The following is an 18375-nucleotide window of genomic DNA, read 5'->3' as shown; positions in this document are numbered from 1 at the left end:
AATACTAATAGGGAAAACTGGGTATGGAGTAAATGAGAAGTTTGTACATCATCACAAATCTTCTGTAAATCTCAAACTCTAAAACAAAATGTTAACGAAAAATAAATAAAAAGCTTTTCTAACATTGAAATTTTATACATAAAAATATACACAGTGGAAACGTGCTCGAAATTAACATTCACATTAAGACCTCATTTTCCTTATTTAACAGCCTGTCAATTATGGTTATTTCTGGAGAAGCATGATTGCTCCCCAGTCATTCATACATTTAAACAGGCAATCAGTGCCATTAAACCAGAGGGTGTCTCAGTCAAGAATATACATTTAAAATTTATCTGATGGGAGAGGAAACCACCAAATTTGATTTCCCGTTGTGTAGCTGGTTTAGTATTGTGACATTAAAACAACATCCTCCAACCTTATGTTTATTAACTGTAATAACAGATAAGAAAACTCTAACATTCTACTGACCAAGAAACCAAAAAAGATGTAGAACTAGCAACAAATGAGGGAAAAGGATCCCAGGCAAAGTTTGCCAGAAATTACCTAGGGAGGGGGAGAGCAAATGACCAGATGAAATATTTTATAAAAACAGGATAGGACAGTCAAAGATGACAGAGAATAAGAATCTAGACATCTGAGAACATGTTATTGTATTTATATTACAATATTTGGTTATTTTAAAGAATTCAAACTGTCTTTCCTAAAATCTAAAAAAAGTATAAAACATTATACTTAGTCTCATAACTCAGGGATAATTAACCCTTTGGATACTAAAAGAGATATTTTTCTGCTCATAGAAGTACATAGAGTGTATTATACACATGTTATTTTTTCTAACTACTTTTGTCAATTAACCATGAGCATTTTTTTTAGATCAGTGAGTAAAATTCTACATTATTTTTATTGGGTGTTAACATTTCATCACTTTGCATTTGTTACTTATAAAATCTTTTTTTTTTTTTTTTTTTGAGACGGGGTCTTGCTCTGTCGCCCGGGCTGGAGTGCAGTGGCCAGATCTCAGCGCACTGCAAGCTCCGCCTCCCGGGTTCGCGCCATTCTCCTGCCTCAGCCTCCCAAGTAGCTGGGACTACAGGTGCCCGCCACCTCGCCCGGCTAGTTTTTTGTATTTTTAGTAGAGACGGGGTTTCACAGTGTTAGCCAGGATGGTCTCGATCTCCTGACCTCGTGATCCGCCCGTCTCGGCCTCCCAAAGTGCTGGGATTACAGGCTGGAGCCACCGCGCCCGGCCTTGTTACTTATAAAATCTTATGTTAAGAAACCTTGTTTCCAATTTTTGCCATTAAAATCTACACTAAGCACATTAAGATTTTGTACTTTTATAATTACGTCCTTGGTATAAACAAATAGCTTTTGTCACAAGGAGCAAAATGCTGTCATAGAAAAATGCAAAATTAAGAATCTGGAGATATAAATTCTAATATTCTATAGATACATAAGGGGGGAATTTTATTTTTTACAACACTGGAACTTCTAATGCATGAACATGAAATGTCTCCTATTTATGTATTATTTCTCTATGTGAGGTTTTGTAGTGTTCAGTGTACAAGTATTATACTTTTCATATGCCTATTCCTGTGTGTTTTATTCTTTTGAATGGAATTATCGTCTTAATTTCATTTTTGAACTGTTCTTTGATAGTATATAGAATTATGCCATTTTATGTGGATCTTATATCCAGCAAACTTACTGAATTTCTTTGTGATTACAGTGGTATATTTTCACTATTGTTGATTCAGTAAGATTTTCTACATAAAGGATCATGTCATCCACAAATAAAGACAGATTTACTTTTTTTCTAACAGGATACATCTATCCATCCATCTATCCATTTTCATTGTGCTTTATTGTGCTGACTGGCTTCTCCAGTAAAATGTTGAGCAAATGTGGCAAGAGTAGTATCCCCACCTTATCCCTAATTTTAAAGGAAAATATTGAGTCTAATATTATTAAGTATGACATTAGCCATAAGTTTTCAATATATACGCTTTATCAAGTTGAAGTTCCCTTCTAGATCTAGCTTGCTGAGACTTTTTATCATAAATGTATTTTGAATTTCGTCAAATGCTTAACTCTATTGAGATAATCATTAGTTCTTCCTCCTTCATTCAAGCAATAGAATTAATGCTTACTACATTAATTGATATCCAAATGTTAAGCCAACCCTTGCATTCGTGGTATAATTTCTATATGACCAAGATCCATTTGTCTTTTTTAAAAAATATATTTCTGGACTTGATATAATATTTGCTTGAGATTTTTTCATCTATGTTCAAGAGAGATGTCATTTTATGATTTTTGATTCCTATAATGACTTTGCTTGGCTTTGGTATTAGAGTAGTACTGGTTAGGGAATAAATTTGGATGTGTTGTCTCATTCTGTTTTCTGAGAGAGATTAAAGCATTAGTTTTATTTTTCTTTAAGTATTTAATAGGCTTTAATCAGGAACACTTTCTATGCCTGGACTTTGCTTTGTAGAAAGACTTGTAATCAGTCATTCAATTTGCTTACTTGTCATAGGTAAACTCAAATGTTCTTTTTCTTGTGTCAGTTTTAATCATTTGTGTCAGCTTAGATATTTATCTCTAAGTAGTATAATCTTAGGTGTAGGATTTTTTGCAGAGTTTTCCTACATTCCTTTTATTTTTTGTCAGATTGGTGATGACACCTCCTTCATTACTGATTTTGGTATTTGTACCTTCTCTTTTTTTTTGGTCTGTCTAGGTGAAGATTTGTCCATTGTGTTGATTACAAACTCTTCCAACTCTTCCCCATTTTTTCTAGACCTCCTTCCAATGTGGAGCTAGCTAAAATGAATTGTACTAGTACAGCTAATGTTTGTGATGCTGAAACTCTGCTTTGTATATTTGCATGGGGTGAGATGGGGTCACAGACTAACAGAAAGTGAGAGGACATACAGCTCACTATAAACTGGTTCTCAGGTTGCTTGATTGGGATACAAATGAACTAATGAGCTCTTTTTTATACCCCCCCCCCTTTTTTTTCTTCAATGAAGGAGATTTGCTCTTGTTGCCTAGGCTGGAGTGCAATAGCGTGATCTTGGTTCACTGCAACTTCTGCCTTCTGCATTCAAGCAGTTCTCCTGACTCAACCTCCCGAATAGCTGGGATTACAGGTGCGTGCCACCACACCCGTCTAATTTTTGTATTTTTGGTAGAGACGGGGTTTCACCATGTTGGGCAGGCTGGTCTCGAACTCCTGACCTCAGGTGATCCACCCCACCTCAGCCTCCTAAAGCGCTGGGATTACAGGCATGAGCCACCACTCCCAGCCTATACCACTCTTACGGTACCAAAAAGTATTAATTATGAAGTCTATTTTTTTCAGTTTTGTAATATAGTTTTTATATAGTTCATACATTTATTCTCTAAATTTACTAATACAATATGATTCATTGTTAGTTACCAACTTTGCTACTTTTTTCAATACAATGATTCATTGTTACCAACTTTGATACTTTTTTCTCAATTGATACATTTCTCTTTTGATTAATTCAGTCCACTCAATATTTTGTTTGAAGGTAAAGCACAATTTCCAATCATTCTCTTTACAAGTCCTCCACATCTGTGTATTAATTTTAGTTTCTCCTTTAATCACAAATACTTTTCAACTAAGAGGTAAAGCCCTCCGCAACCATTTCTCAAAGAGCCTCTCTAAACATGTTCTGATACTTTCTCTACCAAAATTTCCAAGCATTTCTCCACCAATAGCAGATATATTGAGAGAACCTACAGATTGCTTATCTTGAAAATGTTAATGGTACTGAGAAGCAAAATTGCCCAAAATGGGAGAGATCTGTATAAATTTTATAGAATATGATACTATTATATATACATTTTATAAATACATTTAAGTATATATAATAGATAAATTATGTAATTTTATAATATACTATACAAATATGATACTAATATATAAATTACATAAAACATATAAGTAAATAAAGTATATTATATATAAATGATATAGTTTTCTAATAATATACTATATGAGCATATACTAGGGTATCAAGATGTATTAAGGATAAAAGACAACATAAACAAGATGATCAATTTCTAATACAAGAAGTGTTTTACTTAGAAATTTAGAGCTAGAATAAGCTTTACATCATCTAATCCACTTCTATAAACTTTAAATCAATCCAAGAATGTTCTGCCGCCCACAAGCATAACTCCTTTGTGAAAATGCAGATGGCTACCTAAGATCAAACTCAAAGTAATAATGGTTCATTTTAATTCATTCTAATAAGATAATTTGTATAACTCAGAATTATCCCCAAATGGAATAAATCAGTTTATCACCAGAAATATTCAGAGGCTGGAAGGACATCAGTCAGCAACACTGTAGGATAAATTTCTATACTAGATGAGTTGTTGGACTTAATAACATTTAAGGTTCATTCCATGACAGGATTGAATATTTTTAGTAAGTTTGAGCTGACCCCTGCTTCCTTTCCTGGCACCTGGGTGTGTGGGAACTGTCCTCTATTGGAGGTAGAACATCCTCAATTATGGCTCCTGAATATAGGAGAGATGACATGGTAATAATGAAAAGCAAAAAAGATGAACCAAGGAGCCAGAACGCCTGCATTATTCCATATCACCTCTCTGGACATCAGTTGTCTCATTAGGAATACGGAAATAATAACAAGACTAGTAATTATACCTGCTCGGTTTTATTTTCAAGATTATTGTCAAAAAACCTTTAAAACTATAAGATGGATTTTAAAAATAGGCGATTATAATTATGCAACTTTTCTCAAGAGTCAGTTCAATGGAAAATATGATTTGTGGCTACTCAACTTATTTGCAGGGGTCCAGTCTTCCAAGAAGCAACAAGACCATCTTCCCATATTGAATAATAAACCTGTAAACCCGCAAATCCTGTAAATTCTGGCCCTATGAAACATAGCACTCCAGCTAATACACAGATTATATTTGCCCAAGCAGAATCATCAACAGGGGAAGGCCACTTTCACTAGCTGATGCGATCTACTGTTGGCTTATTTTCTGAAATTTCTCTAAAACCTCTGTAAAAGTCATAAACCAATTATAGGAGCCATCTGGAACACAGCATAGAAGATTATTTTTTAAATTTTACTCTGAATAACTGGCACTGTCATAGATAACATATAGCAAGAACCAAGATATTAAAAAAAGTCATTATCACTAAGGGAGGGATAAAAGAGACTTGTGTAAAGAAATTGTGATTGCTCTTTACCAAGTAAAATGGACTCACATGATGATCCACTGCTGAAACAGGCTGAGCATCCATCTTCACTCCTTCCTAAGTCTTAAGTCAGGACTCTCAGCTCATTCTGTATGGGAAGCAGGTCAGTAATGGATAGCTGATGACTATTCAGACACCTTCAGCAAATTACTCATGCCCTTAGGACACAGGACTCATTAATAAAAATAGTGACTTTTTACCGCAAACCAATCCCACATGAGCACAGAATATTGAAGAAACACAAGAGTAAGTCTTCAAGGCTCAAACAACCCGTGCCAGTTCCAACACAAACTTCACTTATCCAATGGCATAGCTGATCCAGAAAAGACAACTAGGCACAGAGCTGAACCTCATCATCCCCCGAAGTGAAGAAAAGAATGTAAACTCCACAACCCAGAATCTGTCCCCTTTAATCCCAGGACCTGTTCTACCTGTCTACTCTGTCTAGCTTCAATCAAGTCACAGTGGAATTGGGTGGTTTAGTCCAAGGGTTTTGGAGTCTGGCAGCCCTGTGCTGAATCTCATATGCTATTTTGTAGATTTCAAATCACTGGAAAGCATGTTAACTCTCTAGGCCTCAGTTTGCTCATCTGTAAAAGGAGGATTCTTAAAGAAAAATAATATTATTTTAGATATGAGATTATTCATAAGAAGGCAGTTAGTAAAGCAGCAGGCCAATGGTAGTTCATACTAGGAGCTCTGTTCTTCCTCCTCTCTTCCTCCTCATCCCCTTCCTCCGTCCTCTCCCTCATAAATTAACATTAGAATTATTGCTTTGTAGTTTGAGTATATCTTTATATCCTGATGACTGTCTAATTCCACTGAAACAAAATTGCAAATTATTCCTCCCTTGACATTTTCTATCCAAAATAGGTAAATATATAATTATTATAAAAGTTATAAAGTAATCAATATAAAATAAGAAACAAATAATCTCTATTTTCCCTAGGTCACTGAGAAAAATCCCAGGCCCAGCAAATGGTTCTAGGCCTGTTTCTTACATTTCATCTGGTCTTAAATAGTCATTGAATAGTCTTAAACTCAGTTTTTCTATCTATAAACTGGTGGAACAACATGTGTTTTTCACCTTCAGGATATTTTTTTTGAGTGTTAAATTAGAAAATTTATGGAAACATTCTTTGTCACTTAAAAATGTTCTTCTGTGTTCTTAGTCTTTGATGTAGAAATCCCTTTCCTGTGAATTATTCTAAAAATATATTTTTAAAAAGCATGAAGCCATGAATTCAAAGATATAAACTGTCTTTTAAAATAACAAATATAGTCCGGCATGGTGGCTCATGTCTGTAATCCCAGCTATTCCGGAGGCTGAGGTGAGAGGATCAGTTTAGGCCAGGAGTTGAAGACAAGCCTAGCCAATGTAGTGAAACCACACCTCTAAAAGAAATAGAAAAAAAGAAAGAAAGAACCAGACATTGTAGCATGCCTGCAGCCCCAGCTACTTGGGAGGCTGAGGTTGGAAGATTGCTTGAGTACAGGAATTTGAGGCTGTAATGAGTTATGATCACACCATTGCACCCCAGCTTGAGAGACAGAGTGAGACTATCTCTAGCAAAAGAAAAAAAAAGATTTTATAAAAGTAACAAATAATTATAATAAAAATGTTCAATAATTTAATATCTTAATTTATTTTAGATAAGCATAATGAAATATATAACCAATAAAAGCATATTTTTGTGTTCTCTATGAGTAAAGGCTCATGATTAAAATGTTAGGTTAAAGGGGGGGCACAAAAGTATTACTCTTCAAAAATAATAAAATGTTATATAAACAGGCAAATAAGGTATACTTAGTTATATTAGTCATAAGATTTCATGCTATAAAAGTGAAAGACAAAATTAAATGTTAAAAATGTTACTTGTTATTTAAAAATGTTATGTGTGCATGACTGATCGAATCATTAGCCATGTGACTCAATCTCCAGTCATCCCTTCTCTGAGACCAGATTGACATCACATGACTCAAAGCCCCAGCATTCTAACCACATAGTTGGTCTTTATGGCATGATTTGAGTCATATTGTTAGCATGAATTAAGTAATGTGGTCCCAGGGGCCACCATAAATAACAAAGACACTGATATGACTCGGGAACTTTCAAGAATTTAGAGGTTACCTCCCAAGAACCAGAGATAAAGGCAAACTGATTATTTTTTGTAGTAGACCTTGACTTAAAATTACAAAGTTGACGGAATTCAGTTCCTGGTGTATCTCCCTATAAATCTGATGCTCTTTCTACTGAAATAGTCAACGACGAACTTTGCTGTCATCAGACTCACTTGAGATACTTTTTAAAAAGTACAATTTGCTGTACCTTACTCTTAGAAACAGGGATTCAGCTAAGGCCTGAGCATTAGTAGCTTTTAAAGCCCTACATGATTTTAATACTCAGCCCAGGAGAAAAAGCATTGCAGTCAACCAGAAGGACATTATGTAGCCCAAACTCTAAAAATGATGCATATCCCCCAGAAAGATTATTCGGTAGGTTACAATTTATAGCTGGAACTTGGAATATGAACACTTCCTCCTAACAAAAATGTTTCCCACCTAAAAAGAAAAGTAATAAGCAACTTGATTCGACTTCACAAGATGAGATCTACCCTGTATCATCAGACTTTCATATCAACAATATTTGCAAATGACAATAACAGTATCTACATGTTATATATTTTAGCTCACAATAGGTTTTTATATCCACACTCTTGTTAAGAAACACAACAAAACATAGGTATTTTATGAGAAAATGAGACAACTGGGTCCTAGAATGATCCATGTGACTTACCCAAGGTCACACAGCAGATTAGTGTCTCGGTCCAGCACTCATTTGATTACTCTACTCTAATGTGCTCCAATGCCATTGTCACTTTTCAGCACCTCTCCAAAATAAAATGAAAGATCAAGATTCACAGAGAACTAATTGAGCAAGATAAAAAAACAGATACAATCACTTTCGTATGAAGCACTCCTAAAGCTCCTATGAGAAATACAACCCAACCAGCATTGTCATAGTTATCCTTCCAAATAAAACATTTGTATTCAAAATGCATGCTTATTAGTTTTTGAAATACAGATAAAAACATTTCTTCCTGAACTACTTGCTAAGCACATTAACATGCATTTTACCCAAATGTAATGAATGATACACTTAGACCATCAGCAGATGAAATCATCATTAAAATTCATTCACGTGCAAGAAAACAATCAGCCAGTAGCTTTTGACCAACCTGCACTATTTGGTCTAGGCTCCCAGTATGTCCTTTCAGAATAAACAACTTCAGGGAGGCAACTACACAGATTACAGGGCAGACTGAGAAATCAAACGAAGTGCCTGGAAGGGTTAGCAAGGAACAACCGATGTTTGCTTGTGAGCTGGGGTCATTGGCTTTAACTCACAGAGAAAAATGATCTTTAGAAATTAGCCAAGCCTAGTGTTATCAGTCACTCTTGTGGAATATTTATACACTTGAAAACCAGGCAGGTGTGAAAGCCAGCTCCATTCTGTGTGAGGTGGCTGGGAGGGACCAGCTCATTCCTCTTTGTGGTCTTCTGTTGGTAACTTGCTCTTTCTAAAACTTCTGAAAAATAGGGATGTAGTACAGGGATACTCAACAAGTGTTTTGCACTGGGAAATGTGGGCATTGGTAATTCAAGAGTGGAGGAAAGAATAAAATGTTCCTAATTTCTGAGATGGCTTTTTTAACATTTAAAAAAATGGAATTTTTATAAGAAATTTTGTCTCCTAAAACATTAATGATAAATAAACTGCATTTTATTCTTCAAAACAATTGTATGTTTTATTCTTCAAACTATTTACGGAGAATACACAGATATAAGTTCAAATCCTTGTAGTTTGCATGTGTGTGTGTGTGTGTGTGTGTGTGGTTTGCATACATATTTTAAAATTAGATTCTTTTCTTTAGTAAAAGCTAAAAGCAAGTAAATAGAAAAGAATATTCTGACATCTCACTAACTGGAGGCTGGAGCATTAAGGTGTCTCAATTCTCCTTGGTGGGCTCAGTGGAGCTTATGTAAAGGAGGCAAGCCTACATGCTCATCTCCTTGAGGATAGTCTTGTTGAGTTAACAGGTCGAGGTAAGGCTTGCTAAATTTATCACTAGAGGCTCACACACCCAAAAGTGATAAATAGACCACTCCAGCACTCTGGAACATTGCCAGTTCCATGGATTTGCGTGACAGTCAAGCTGTGATAGATGCATCAACATTGTCTATACCTCTGTTCATGTATTCTTAGAATGATAAATTATTTACTTAAGCTAATGTGCATAAGCTTGATCATTTGCATTCACTCTGACAACTCAGACAAGCACTTGTCCATAACCACTGCCAATCTGCAATATATGAATGTTTTGACTGTGTTACAAAATTCCCAAAAGAAACAATATAATTGGTCTAGCTGGGGCAAAAATATCTTCTTTATTCCAATCCACAATTACCACATATGACAATGTAGAACGCAAATATAGTTGTCCTTCCTTGGTCTTTCCAAGGACCTGGGAACATCAGGACTTGGGCAGGTATTTTAAAAATCCTTGACCACAATTAATAATGTTTTCTCCCTGTGCCAGTTTCTTTATAGAAATGGAGACAATTACACCTATTTTCTACCATATTTACTTTATGATATTTTCATAGTGTTCCAGTCTGCTGTAAATTTTATTTACTTATTAATATAAACATTCTATGTTTTTCTCCAATGGAATATAAGCTTTGTGAGAGGACAGGTGTTTGATTTCCTCACTGCTAAACTTCTAGTGTCTTACAAAATGTTTGGCACAAAGTAGATTCTCAATGTGTTGAAAGGTTATGAAGTGATTTAGTGTTGTGAGGATGAAATGAGATAAGCTAAGCAAAGTATCTGCCATTACATAAGGTGACCAATAAATAGTGGCTATCAATGTTCTTGTATTTAACATTTTCAAAATATCGTATTCCATTAGAAAACAGCAGAAACAGTTAACACTTATTAAAGATCTATTATGTACCATGCACTGTTTTAAACACGTTACATGAATTAACACATTTAGTGCTCACTACAGCCTTATGAGGTAAGTAGGTAGAATGTTATCTTCATTTTCCAAATGTGGAAACTTCAGTTATACAATTTGCCCAAGGTCACTCAACTACCAGGTGGCAGGGCTGGGATTCAAATTAGGCAGTGTATATTTAGACCCATGATGCTTTCCCACAGCCAAGACTGCAGAAAGTATATGGACAAGGGATAGACAAGACTGAGTGGGTAATTTTTTTTTGTTTGTTTGTTTTTGTTGAGATGGAGTCTCTCTGTCACCCAGGCTGGAGTGCAGAGACATGATCTTGCCTCACTGCAACCTCTACCTCCCGGGTTCAAGTGATTCTCCTGCCTCAGCCTCCGGAGCAGCTGGGGCTACGGGTGCGTCACCACACCCAACTAATTTTTATATTTTCAGTACAGATGGAGTTTCACCATATTGGCCAGGTTGGTCTTGAACTCCTGACTTCGTGATCCGCCCACCTCGGCCTCCCAAAGTGCTGGGATTACAGACGTGAGCCACTGCGCCCGGCCTTGGGTGAAATTTTTAGGGCTAGAACAGGTGGGATCCTATACCCAAAATAACAGCAATAAAAAGGCAACAACAAAACATAGCATTGGGAACATCAGAATACACTCTATGGAAGAAAAAGATTGAAAGAACATTATGTATTTCTACTGCTACTGTTGAATGAAAAAAAAAAGATTTAGAAGATTGTATGTATATAATGTGATCCCATTTAAAAAACAGGATTTTGAAAGGTTCATTAACATTATTTTAATTTGAAAGACCCACAAGTCCGTTAAAGTCCAGGTCAGTTTTATATGTTATTTTTGTTAGTATCAACTTCCTGTAGGAATTCCAATTCAACTATCTAAGCCAATGTATTGAAATCTTATGTCCTCACAGATAATGAATAAGAATGAAACAGGCTGATAATTATACAAGGGGACTGGTAGGAACTGTAGAAAACTGAAAAAAATGTAAACCATAAGGGCTTTTTAGCTATAGGTGATAATTACAGGAATTCAAGGTCACTAGTGCCAGATCTCCCACTTTTCAAAATATGATAATAATCTGCATTTTTAATGAAACTCTCATTTTAAATAAAAGTAACTAATTAATGTGATACAAATACTACGTGAGCTAAAAGAAAAACTATCAGGTGAATTTATTCAACTTTGGTTAGTTTTTTGCTCCAGTGAGTCATAGACTCCTTGAGAATAGAAAACTGTCTTCTGCTTCCTTTACCTTTCTCTACAGTCTCTACCACCATGTGGGGCTCACTGCAGGCCCCCAGGAAAACTCACAGTCCTGACAAGGTCACAGATTGGCTGCCCCCAAGTTAAAACAAGGCAGAGCCATGATAGCTACCAAAAGTGAATAAATCATTGTGCTTCATCCTTGCATTCTGCCTTTAGCAGCAGGACCAGTTGGCATTCAGACTCCCCTCCTGGTACTCTGACCACTGAGCAGAAAATTATGCTGTCCCCATACCCCACTCTCTGCCTGACCCTCCATAGATATAAGACATGATTATCTACTTGACCACACTCAAACTGTTAAGAACACGAACAAACATGGCTTTCTCATAGGTGGTATTTGTTTCTTAAAATGGTAGACGTTAAATTGGGGGGAAAGGAACTATTTAGAAAGTCTATCGGAAAAAAAAACAGGAAACAGATTATCTCATAAATGCTGGTGGGAGCACAGATTAGGAATGGCTTAAGGGAGAACAGTCCAGCACTACATATTAAAATGTAAAACATACACCTTCTAATGCAGTGAAGTAAAAAAGTAAAATCAGAATAGAACAGCAGACTCTGTTCTGAAAAATCTGTTCTATCATTCTGAAAGAATGATACGAGTTGTTTACAAGAGTAAGTTTAGATAGGAAAATTAGAAAAGAGAAAATGAGCACTGAGAGTTGAGGTGACTTTAATGGGGTCACCAATTTCTCTGCACTAGAAAGCAAATGCAAGCAATTGAGTACCAGATTCTGGGAACTATAAATTCAGTCCTTGCAATTACACTGAGATGTTCATTGCACAGAAGAGAAAACAAGGCTTGGAAAGTTATGATTTTCCATTGATTATCTGGCATAAATGTGACTAAATAACTGCAAAAGCACATGGCAGAAAGGTCAGTGAGTCTCCATGGGAGTAGGGCATCAGACACTGCCTGTAGAATGATCCCATCTGGATTCCAAAATTGTAGTTCAGTTTTGGAAAAGATCCTCAGGTATTCTGATTAGCTTCTCCCTCTTTCTCCTATGAGAACCCCTAAATTTTAACTAAATTAAAACCTGATCATTCTGAGTCCAATGCTAGTGTTTTGTATCATTAGCAGTAGACAAAAGAGTTGGCAAATCATTTGACTGTACTTATGAAAACTCATCATTTCATTTCACAATTCAGATATGTATCCATTTTTTTAGTACATCCACTAACCATGGGCAAGAAAGAATAAACACAAGGGTGACTGATCATCTTGTCAGGTTCAACAAACACCATATTGATGTGCTAACAGTCTCTAATGAAGACAGAAAGTATCATAAATTATTTGATTCATGAATACATGTATTCAGCAGTTATTTATTTGGAATGTATTTGCTAGTCAGGCTGCCTGATCTCAGTGCTGTAGATTTGAAGATGAATGAGACATGGCCTCTCTGGCCCTAGCTGAGCTCATCAAGCAGAGATGAGGCAATGGGAAAGGAGAAATAGAGTGTTTTGGGAAATTGCAGCTTTCTCTGCCAGAGGTGGGCCTGAGGGCCACACACCCTTTTCGTGGAGAACTTACCCTACTCTGGGATGCTGAAGCGCACACTAGCTCTTTTAAACTCCATAATTATGCTATGAGTTAAGTACTGTATTACCTTATTTTCCAGCTCAGAAAGATTAAATTAAACTCAGAGACCTCAAGTTTTCTAAGGCCACACAGCTAAAAGAAGTAAAAATATACTAACAATAAAACACTTATTAAAAGTCACTTTTGATCACATTATCACACAAATATTTTAAGACTACTTAGTCCTAAAGGAGTTTAGGAGATTATAATTACTATAATATTAAAATGTTACCAGGTGCTATTACAAACTCCCAGATTTCAGTGGCTAATCACAATAGTTTATTTCTTACCCCGTGTAATCAATTAAATGAGTTTCTTTTCAGCAAGTAACTTCCATGAAGTTACTCAGTCTTCAATATTATGAGTCTACCCTCAGATTCTAAGTGTTCTCTGATAACCATTTACATCCTGAGAGGATCTGGATATTCATGTGAGACAAAATAATGGGCCAGTCCTGGGAATAATAACACATTTTACTTCTTCCCCCTTTCCATTGGCCAGAACTTAGCCACATGGTCACATCTAATAACAGTGAGTCTTCAGCATGCAGATGAACTATGTGCCTAACTGGTAGAAGAAATATATTTAATTGATTTTGATGAACACATAAAAGCTTCTGCCATCATGTTTAAAGTTATATATTATATATACTCATATATATGTATTTGTATGAATATATTTATGTATACCCACATAAGTATTATATATACATATATTTATATACATGTATATGTGCATATATATAAGTATACATACATCAACCTAAATTAAAGTAGCTATATGACCTATATAATTCGCAAGTCATTATTACTTTTTCCACAGCTTTGTTTCCTCACAAAGATATAGAAAACATGAAATTAACTCCCATACCTACCTAGCACATTCGTCTGGGGTTACATAGTCCAAACTATGGCCAGTGTCCACAGCGAGGAAATGGTTTTGTCTGTGCCTTTCATTTCTCTATTCAAATGCTGATATAGAGCTTTCTTTATTTATATTGGTAGTGATCCTGTTTGACTCATAGTTCTGCCCAAAATTCTGTTAAGCCCAGCTCTTGAACATGCAATGCAAATCAATGTATGGACTAGAAATTAATTACTGTCATTCAGGGTCAGTCTTTAACTCAATATGAATGTTAATAACAAAGGTGAAGAAGAAGATGGTGATGATGAATAATCATTAGAAAAATTATGTATCTCTTCTGTAATTTTATCAGAGCTTTCTTCCAGATTGTTCCAAACCTTTGTAGCTTTCCTTACATGTATCATCCTAACAAGATTGACAGTAATTAATTATGCCACTGCCTTCTGGTTTTATTTTCTAAAAGTCCTCTGATGTGAGGCAATGTCTTTTTCATTGTTTCTCAAAACAGAAAACAGAGGAAGCTCGAGGAGAACATATTCCAGTATTTTAATTCATGCAAATATGTTCTTGCTCTGAGCAGCACCATCCAGCTCCCCGACAACAAACTACTTAGTCCTTCAAAGGTGAAAATACTGAGAACTAAGTTCTTCCATAATTTGAAGTTGAGGTAAGGTATTAATATGCATTACCAATAAAAAAAATTGAACATTGTATTGGTCCATTTTCACACTGCTATAAGACATACTGAGCAATTTATAAAGAAAAGAGTTTTAATTGACTCACAGTTCTGCACAGCTGAGGAAGCCTTAGGAAACTCACAATCATGGCAACAGGAGAAGAGTCATGTCTTACATGGCAGCAGGTAAGAGATAAGAGTGAAGAGTGAAGGGGGAAGGGCCTCTTATACAACTATCAGATCTCATGAGAACTCACTATCATAAGAACAGCATGAGAGAAACTGCCCCCATGATCCCATCACCTCCCACCAGGTCTCTCCCTACACACGTGGGGATTATTGGGGTTCCAATTCAAGATGAGATTTGTGTGGGGACACAGAGCCAAACCACATCAAACATAGAAACAGAAAACTGGTAATGGCTAGAGCTAGCAACAGAAACAGATGCAAAGTTTTCTTCCAGTTCTTATTAACTTTCTCACTATCTTCCAAGAAGAGGGAAAAAAATCAAGTGACATTTAGTGAGTGTCTGTGACATTCATGGTGCTGTTCCGGATATTTTACAGGAAAAAAATAGAAGGTATCATTATAAGCACTGTCATTGTAACTGTCATTATCACTATCCTCATTATCACGGCTAATATTTATTAAGGTTTTAATCATGATGCTAAGTGTTTTACATGTAGTAAGCACCTCATTTCCCCCTTCCTGTAGTCCTATGTGGTACTATATTAACTAGGACTTTTCCAGTTACAAACTAGAGAACCTCAACTAAAGCTGACTTGAACAGCAGAGCAACAAATAATACTACTCTACTACTGTTACTGATACTGGTGGGCTAAGAGAGGTCCCTAAACACTGGTGGGACCTTAACCCCAGCTGGTGTCCAGGCCCTTAACACTGTCCAGAGAAGGAATTAAAGGGCTAGTTAGAAAATAAAGTAGGCCAAGTGTGGTGGCTCACACCTGTAATCTCAGCACTTTGGGAGGCCAAGGTGGGCAGATCACGAGGTCAGGAGTTTGAGACCAGCCTGGCCAACACAGTGAAACCCCATCTCTATTAAAAATACAAGAATTAGCCAGGCATGGTGGTACATGGCTGTAATCCCAGCTACTTGGAATGCTGAGGCAGGAGAATTGCTTAAACCCAGGAGGAAGAGGCTGCAGTGGGCTGAAACTGAGTCACTGCCTTCCAACCTGTGCAACAGAACGAGACTCCATCTCAAAAAAAAAAAAAAAAAAAAAAAGGAAAAGAAAAAAGAAAAGGAAAGAAAAAATAGGGAGATTTATTGCAAAGTTAAAGTGTACTTAAGAAGGAGTATAGACATACTCAAGAGAGAGCATCTCACCCACAGAGTTTGGGGTTTCTATCTTTATTGGTTTCTTTAACCAAGGGGTGGAATATTCATGAAGATTTCTGGAAGAAGGTGAAGGTTTCTCAGAACTGTGGTGCCATCCATTTTTACACCAAATATGGATGTTCCCAGAACTGTCATGGCACTAGTGAGTGTGTGATTCAGTATGTTAATGGGCATATAACAAGGTCCTAGGTGAAACCTAGGTCAAATCCAATGCTATGTTGGGTCCCGTCAGTCTTAGTGAGCTTGGCCCACATCCTGTTTCTCAGGGTCTTATCCACCCCTAGCTTATGCAACCATTTCAACAGTTTCCCTTTGCTAGTGATGTGAAACTGCTGCCTGGGCACTTCTATTCTCCTGTGACCATCCTATATTATTCCTGTCTCATTACTACTGCTAACAATAACAATGCTAAAGTAAATTGGGGATTTAACAGTTCAAGAAAATGGAAAGGGTGGCTCTCGATGCAGTATTATATCGGGCTTGTTTGCTATGTCTCCCCCCTGCCACTCTACAACTTTTCTTAACTCATTGGCCTCAATCTCACCTTCCACGGTTGTGTGTTCTACTTGTGGCAGGAAAAATGGATACCTGAAGTTGAAAGAGCAGTTGGCCCTGCTTTCTCCAGCAAAGACATCCTAAGGAACATCTCTGTTCTCTCTTGGGTTACAGGTTTATGCTTTAACCAATGGCTGCAACCACAAGAATAAAGCTCTTCACTGAACAATCTTGAGTCAATATGCTCAGTCCTCAGATCCAAGGAGTGGGGATTCTATATTAGTTGTTTTGAATTACGGAGGGTTTAAATAAAAGATATCGAAGTCCACTAGAGGTAGGTATACCATTTTACCATTTAACAGATAGAGGGGGAAAAAAGCTTAGATTGGTTAAGTAATTTATTGAAGATCATCCAAGTACACGTGGTAAAGCAGGATTTTATTCCAGGTCTATCTCCAGCATTCATTTTAAAATCCATGTTCTTAAAAACAACTAAGCCATACCACTTAGTTTAGGCATTGGAGCTGTTTACAACCTATAGGGAGGACTATTACCATTACAGTATAAACTCAGCACTCATTCCCTGCAGCCTGGAAACAGAACTAGAATTATCAGCACATGGGAAGCTTTCTTGGATTGCTTTTGTTGTTATATAAAAGGATCTGCTCCTGGCTTTGAAGGGAACAGAACACATTTATTTACTGGCTCATTTTTTGCATGTTTCTTACTCACTGCAAAATCAAAGGTCCATAATGTAGCACTGGTCATTAGGACCATGGTGATGAAAGAATTGTGCTAAAATACACATAAAACAAAGAAAAATAAACAAGTACTTCAATCATAGCTAGTCACTTAGAATAAGATTATATTGTTAGCCATGGGATTTTATTTTAGACCTGCTTTGTGGACTTGGCAATATTCCAGGGCTATTTGCAGGGATGGCTACTTATCTGACAGTTTCCTAACTGCCCTGGATTCGATGGCTCCAGACCTCTGGCTGGATTTGGAGAGCTTTCATTGTTGCCCTTTTCGAATGTTTACTCGAAATTATTCCCTCCCTACTTGCAAAGAAGGATCTGAAGTGCTTTAAGGTACTGTCTCCTGTACCAAGGCTGTGTTTTTTCACTGAGTCAGGCAGAAAAGAGAAAGAGCTGGTTTGTTCATCCCACCCACTGCAGCTATGGGGTTTGGGGGTGGGGGTGGGGCAGGGAGCAGAAAAAGAGAGTTATCAGTGCTGTTACAACACTAAAAATTCATTACAGGTAATTGCTGAGTCTGTTTCTTATTATCAGTCCTTTCAAAACTACACTAATACTTAGCATATACTCAACCCAGCACTCTCAGGATCACCTGAGAATCTTTTTTGTAAAGCTACTTCCAAGACCCCACCTCCAAGAATAAGTCAATGGGCCTGGGGTGAACAATATTCACCAACTGATTAATATCCTGTATGTAGTGTATTGATCAATCAGTATCACTTGTTCCTTTTTTCCCACTCACATCTACTCCCACCTCACTCACCCACTCCCATTTTAATTCTTTCCTATTCATCCTATTGGTGAGGGAGAGATATCCAGAACTTCTGCTTTATAGAAACAAGGAGAGACTATAAGAGATCAGTCTCACGTAATTCAGCTGTGTGAGAGAAGCTGGCCTAAGAATGTGTACAAACTTGTGTGTGTGCGCGCACGCACACACTTGCACAATAAACCTCCGGGAAAATAAATTATCTCTTCCAAGCAAAGTTCAAGATGAGATTATGCTAATCAAAAAGTTGGTAAACATGAAGCCTTGATAATTAACTCCCTCTTCC

Source organism: Rhinopithecus roxellana, chromosome 11, assembly GCF_007565055.1.
Source record: "Rhinopithecus roxellana isolate Shanxi Qingling chromosome 11, ASM756505v1, whole genome shotgun sequence".
Lineage (NCBI taxonomy): Eukaryota > Metazoa > Chordata > Mammalia > Primates > Cercopithecidae > Rhinopithecus > Rhinopithecus roxellana.
This window is presented reverse-complemented; position numbering follows the sequence as displayed.